The 7,235-nt window shown below is 40.4% G+C and overlaps 1 protein-coding gene across 2 annotated transcripts in view; it reads left to right on the top strand.

Annotated features, from left to right (window-relative positions):
- PLD5 (phospholipase D family, member 5) overlaps positions 1-7,235 on the top strand; it is a 378,906-nt gene that overhangs the window by 11,942 nt on the left and 359,729 nt on the right. The window lies entirely within an intron of this gene.

Genomic DNA, 7,235 nt, shown 5'->3' with positions numbered 1-7,235 from the left:
TGCTTTAGAATGTCTTTGGACACGCCTTTGGAATGTCTTATGATGGGCATTGGCCAGGGTATTTTTTAAATCACTTGGCAACCGAGTCCATGCCCTAGACACTTTGTGCCCTTAGCGGGGAGGAGTTCTGTGCTCCCATGAGAGGTGCTCTAAGTTGTCGGCAAGAGGTGGCAGAGAGAATGCTTCACTTTTGGCTTTATACAGAAGCTTACAGCTGAGCTACTAAATGTACTGGAAACAGTTGCAAATAGCAGAGTTACATTATAAATAGCAAAGATTACAGATATGTCACAGTTAACTTTGTTTATCTTTGTAAGGAATAAGTTTAATCAGAAATAATGTAATAGCCTTTCTAGGTCTTTCACACTGAGATATCACTGATACTTCAATTTTGGCAGAGGATCCATTTTAAAGGGTTGCCAAGCACAGTGGTGAGACCTCCTGGGCTCTGACAGAAGGTGGGCTCGGTGGCTCCCCTGCTTAGGATGGCCCACCATGTTCCTCAGGAAAACGGGTGTCTGACTCCTTTTTTCCAAAGCTTTCTATTACTGTTACTTTAAAATGTGTCAAAGTAATATATATCCTTATGCACTCTAAAGTCAGGAAATATAAATTCTTATTTAATCTTAAGGGAAGATGAAAAAGGGCTGATTACTCTAAATCTGACTTATAACCGAGGAAACTAAGACAAGCTTAGCAAGCTAAATTAATTTTTTTTAAAGTTTTTTTCTGACTGCTAAAGAAACACATGGTAATTTCAGAAGATTCATAACATGGCGAAAAGAAAAATCATTTAGGGCTAACAACTGTTGGTTTTATGTAGACAGATATATAATCTAGCCTTTTTCATACACACACACACACACACACACACGAAACACATGACACATGTACTAAACACATACCACACACATTTTTACTAATGGCAGTAGGTTAAATCTTTCATCAATTATATACTCACAGTATCCTGCATTTTGCTTCATAGCACTTATTACTATTTTAAATTGTTACTGTTTGTACTGTTATCCTATTGCACTGTTGATTGCTAGCACCCTGCATGGCACATGTCATATTTGTTGAAACAAACAGTGAATATTATACATTCTGCTTAGTCCTGATTTTTTCAACTTATTATAGCTATTCCATACCAATAAATACAACTCACACAAATGTAACTCATCATTTTAATGGACGTGGATGCTTTTCCAATTTTCCTTCCAAGTTACTATTTATAATAATGCTGAATGGGCATGTTTGTACATACAAATTTAAGCAATCGCCCAATCCAGTTCTCTTTGTATTTCACTCATACAGTATCAAGGGGGTGAGTGACCTGATTTTAAAAGTGTGAAGGAAAGTAATGGACAGAGCAGTAGGAGGAGGCGGAGTGAGGGAGAGGGAGAGATGAGTGTTTTCAGAAAAAACCTAGTGTTCTATGCTCAGCATGTGGATTGTGTTTAGTTTGTGAGTTAAGAAGGCTGGACGAGGAGGAAGAGAAGTCTGTGGATGAGTCTCTCAAGGTAGCAGGTGTCTTGTATCTCAGATCCCTTTTAGCTAAAATCTCTGTGATTCTGGGGCCGGATCCTTTGCAGGGCAAGGACTGTCTATACAATTTTGCTCTTCATATGGTCCACTTGACCCTCATAATTGGTTAACTGCATTAGATGATGATAAATGGATTATAGTCTATACCTGATCAGTTTACGATACAGTCAGCCTCATGCTCAGTCTTTATTCCACATCAAGCACTGATGATTTAGGAACTACACTTAGGTGGGGTGTAGCCTGCCCCACCCAGCATTCTAAGGGGTCATTCCAACCCCACAACACAGAACAGCATTGTCAGCTGGTCCCAATGAATTCCCGTGACCAGCAACCAACTTTCAAGCTCCTACATACTTGGTGAAATCTTATTTCCTTCCACCAACGTGACTCAAAATCATGCTACTGCCTAAAAAGGGATGAATAGAAATATCTATCTGAAAAAAAACTAAAACTCCTTTTATTAAGGAATGTTTCAAGTAATTGTCTAGTTTATCTCAGATTGAACTATATCCTGTAACTCCTTCTGCTTGCCAGTATCTTGGGCAGGTGCTCCATTTATCCCCTATTCTATGTGTTAAGTGTTTCCAATTATTATGTACAGTGATATTTAAAGGATTGAAATATATACAAAAACACCCAACACTGGGCTTAGCACCCAGGAGGTATTTAGTACCTAACTGTAATCTGGAGTTTCCCAAACTGAGCCTTGGCCAATGGAGAACTTTCCCCTGCTTGCGGCTTACACTGTCCCTGTTTCTCTTTCGCTTAATACTTGTGGAACAGGAGGATTTTGTTTTGTTTCGTTTCATTCTCACACATTTATTTAGCACTTATTGCAGGCATGACCCTTATTCTGGGAAACTGGAGTTTAACAAAAAGTTTCCGATTTCATGGAGTTTTAATCCAGGGAAAGACAAGACAAATGCATTTGTTTATGCCTGCAGCCCATCGTGTGCTTCCCAGAAAATTGGATGGCCAGATAGAACAGCCATTTCTGCAGAAAGACATCATCTCTCAACTTGATGGTAAATGCCTTCCTTTCTTCCTCTCTGGCTTTCCTCATGTTTATTCACCAGTAGGTATTTATGGACTGCTAGCTGCTCACCAGATTCTATGCTCTTCTCTTTTCCCTGGACACGTGGCTAATCTTCATTTTCTCACTAGTGCCTGAGATCAGGCCAACTACATGTAGGCAGAAGTGATGTGGGCTTGTGCCAGGCCTGCCTGTGAACGTGCCTCTGTGCTTTTTTCCCATTCTACTGGTCGAATGGGAAACCCTGAATGGCCAAGGTTACTTGGAAGCCATGAGTTGAACATGGTGAAGATAACCATCAGCTTCGGTCTCTGAATGACCTTGTTGAACAAAGCCCCCTTCCCCTGCTCCTTCCCCACATGCAATTGACTTAGACTCTACGTGAGCAAGAAATAAACTTTGCTTGTCTTTGAGCCATTCTACATTTTAATCTATTTGTTAAGCAGTGAGTGAGGTACCTTAATTTTATCAAGTCCCTGGTAGGTCTTAGGTGCTATGCCAGGTGGTGGGGATACAGTGGCAACCAAAATAAACATGTAAACAAACATGAGCGAACTAAACAATAATCATATAAACAAAACAGAAATATACATATTGAGATAAGTGCAATGAAGGAAATTAACAGGGTGATAAGAGTGACAAGCTGGGGAAGGGGCAGCTGGCTGTCAACTAGACTTTGAATGAAGCATAAGTTTTGACTCCTAAATAGGGATTGTTGGTTAAATTCTGAAAGTAGGAAACTAATTATCAATTAAAGGAGGATACAGGAAAATTGCAGAAACCTAGGACAGCACCCTGACTCCCCTTTAAACCTATTCCAAAATACTACTACTGCAAATGGTTAAAAATTCCAAAAGGCCAGGTGTGGTGGCTCATGCCTGTAATCCCAGCACTTTGGGAGGGAAGAGGTCAGGAGTTCAAGACCAATCTGGCCAACATGGAGAAACTCCGTCTCTACTAACAATGCAAAAATTAGCTGGGTGTGGTGACACGTGCCAGTATTCCACGTACTCAGGAGACTGAGGCAAGAGAGTCGCTTGAACCGGGGAGGCAGAGGTTGCAGTGAGCCAGATCACACCATTACACTCCAACCTGGGTGACAAGAACGAAACTCCATCTCAAAATAAAAAAATTTGCCAGGCGTGGCAGCTCAGGCCTATAGTCCCGGCTATTTAGGAGGCTGAGGCAGGAGAATTGCTTGAACCCAGGAGGCAGAGGTTGCAGTGAGCCAAGACTGCGCTGTTGCACTCCAGCCTGGGCAACAGAGAGAGACTCTATCTCAGGAAAAAAAAAAAATATATATATATATATATTAAAATTCTATATATTAATAAATAATATATATTAACATATATTCTAATGTGCAAACAACCAGACATGCTGTCATGCCATCCCTGAGTAGGGGTTACCCCCAAGTGGACCTCATATACCTTGTGCATCCAGAGGAGAGTTTGGGGACTTTTAAAAAGTTATTTGTTAGTATCAGGCACCATAATCAAGGATGCCTATGAATGCCCCAAAACTCTGGTAACCCTCTTCACTATTTTGCAACCAATGGAATAAATGATAACTTAGACTCCCGTAAAGGTAAAAAATGGGAAGGGTAGAGACAAGTGCAGATTTTTAAAATGAAAGGAAGAGGTAATGCTCCTCTACGATAGCACCATTTGTTGCTTAACGAGTCTGGAGCTTATTCAGTAGCACAGTGGTGAGAGCATGCACTCAGCTCTGCCAAGCACTTGGTATGATGTGATCTTGGGCCCGTTTCTTAACTTCTCTGTGCCTCAGTTTGTTTATAATCATAGCTAGTTCAAAGGGTGACATGAGAATTAGATGAGTTAATATTTATGAAACACAGGATATTGATGAAGCTGACAACATAGTAAGTACTTACTTAGACGTTTGTAAACTAAATTCTTTTAAATTCTTTTTTTTTTTTTTTTTCTTTTTGAGACAAAAATTTGCTCTGTTGCCCAGGCTGGAGTGCAGTCGCCGAATCTTGGCTCACTGCAACTCTGCCTCCTGGGTTCAAGCAATTCTCCTACCCCAGCCACCCTAGTAGCTGGGATTACAAGTACACACCACCACACCCGGCTAATTTTTGTATTTTTAGTAGAGACAGGGTTTTTCCATGTTGGCCAGGCTGGTCTCGAACTCCTGACCTCAGGTGATCCACCTATCTCGGCTTCCCAAAGTGCTGGGATTACAGGCGTGAGCCACCATGCCCGACCTGTAAACTAAATTCTTACAGAGCAGAGATAGGAGGGTAAAGGATGAGGATGAGTGAACCACAGGGCATCACTTCTTTGGCAGGAGGTGGGTGCCATGGTCATAAAATCTGCTGGTCACTTACTAGGAAGAGAGGCGTGTGTGGGACATGCCAATAAAATACCGATCCACCCCAGTTACTTTCACTTTAAATGTGTATGATCTGTGCCATCATCATTGGTCTCCCTCCAGTCCCAACTAATTGTGGTCTCTTTAAGTACAGAATTTTGAAACAGTAGAGATCTTATAGATCATCTTGTACCTCCCCTTCTTCAGGATACGTAGGTCTCAGAAAGTGAAGTGACATACCGAGATCACATATAAACCTCTAACAAAGGGGTTCAACTTTCAGGACTCCTGGTTTGGCGCCCTGATACCCCATTCTCCCTTGCTTTGTCTAACCATACGTTGTCTAATGGTTTAGACTCATAATCCAAATCCATGATTCCAAGAGGCTTCTTTTTGTTCTTTTAAATTTCTGACTTTTAGAAAATGTCTTAGAATAAATATCAAATGTAATAGAAATGTTTGCTTCCGTGGTAGTGGGTAGAACATGGTGCAACCTCTTGATGGTCTAAACTGTAAGATTTTTGTTTTTCAAAAGTTGAACACTAAGGCAATGACAAGACACATTGCCAGTTAGAACTTAAAGCAAGTGGCACATGAGCTTGTATCCAAATCCTTAACCCCTTAAGGTGAGCATATTCTAAAAACTTAGCTCAGTAAACGTCAAATCTCTTTAAAATTAGCTTGCATTTATAGGCTGGTTGTCTTCAGTCATACTTTTTTTGTCTGCATCCTTTGAATAAAAGGCTTTTTGGGTCTGTGGATTTGAGCTATTGTCTTTAATAATTAACTTAGTTTTGTCGTAAAGATAAATTTTTTTTTAAAAAAAGGTGAATTCTAAGAACAATTACATATTAAAACAGTTGCTCATGGAGATCTTGATATAAAATGACCCTACCACTTAAACATTTATGACGGGCATGTGGACTCTGGAGGCAAGGAGATGAAAATTGCAATTCTGAATGGATTTTTTGACAGGGCAAAAAGAATGATGTGATTGCGTTTCCAAGTGGAATGAATGCCATTTAGATGATTAGAGGACGAAAAATAAGACCTATGAAAGAAATGTTAAAGTAAATGGGATTATTTTACTTTGGAAATGGAGAAGCATAGAGTGATTTAATACGCATTTGAGTGTCTGAAGGATTGTTGTAGCAGAAGCTGGTGACCATCGAGTTTCCGTTCCTCCCGTGAACAGAAAGAGGGGGTGGGCTTTTAATTGCATTGGGGATTTGGGTAAGACACAAGAACAAGAACACTTTTCTGATAGGGAAGGCTATTAGATACTCTAATGGATTTTGAAAGTTGTCAGACAACATTTTTTGAGGATCCACTGTGTGCAGATCATTGTACTTGTGAATGGAGTTTTTTTTTTCTCTACTGCTTTTTATAAGTAAGTCAAAGCCTTACCTTTCTGGGTTGGTTTCTATGAGATTCTACTTTAAGGCACAGAGTAGTGGTCATGATTTCTCTAAAGTAACTTTAATCTTATGCTTCCCATGTCAAAGCTAGAAAAGAACTAAAAGTAAGTACATTCTCATTACTTCTAGCAGTTACATGCATACATAAATGTAAAGTCACCATAAACACTGAATTAGTGGATGCTGACCAATTGCTTTTATAGGAAATACAAGGCTAGGCTTCTCCAAGCCTCTGGTCACATTTTTTTCAGCTGGTCAATACATAACCTTGTTTTATGTGTGTTTCTGTTTAAAGACACCTTATTTGATACATATCGCTGATTCGTTAACACTGAACTCACAGCCAACAGTGCTATAACTTATGCCTGAACAAAGCTTATGTAAAATACATGTTTTCTCCATAAGGCATGTCACAGCCTCCTGGCATTTAGGAACATTATACAGCACTTCAATGCTACACCTGGGGGGCATTTTAAACAGCCTAATCACCAACAAAAGGCACACAGATGCTAAGACCTTGTGGTTTTAGCGTTCTAATAGATCACAAAAAGATTATAGCAGCCGAGCGGAAACCAGAGAGCACAGTGTCACCTTGTTTGACCTCAGCTGGGAGTGCATGCACTAGGGACTCAGATTTTTCACCACTCTGCACATGACTGCAAATGACCATCAAAGCCCTGTGAGTATCGATTTTAGGGTTACAAAACATTTTAGCAAGTAGATGAATTTGCAAATAAGAAATCCATGGCCGGGCGCGGTGGCTCAAGCCTGTAATCCCAGCACTTTGGGAGGCCGAGATGGGCGGATCACGAGCTCAGGAGATCGAGACCATCCTGGCTAACACGGTGAAACCCCCTCTCTACTAAAAAGTACAAAAAAAACTAGCTGGGCGAGGTGGCAGC

The sequence above is a fragment of the Mandrillus leucophaeus genome, unplaced genomic scaffold (genome assembly GCF_000951045.1).
Source record: "Mandrillus leucophaeus isolate KB7577 unplaced genomic scaffold, Mleu.le_1.0 Scaffold367, whole genome shotgun sequence".
In the NCBI taxonomy this organism is placed as follows: Eukaryota; Metazoa; Chordata; class Mammalia; order Primates; family Cercopithecidae; genus Mandrillus; species Mandrillus leucophaeus.
This window is presented reverse-complemented; position numbering and strand designations above follow the sequence as displayed.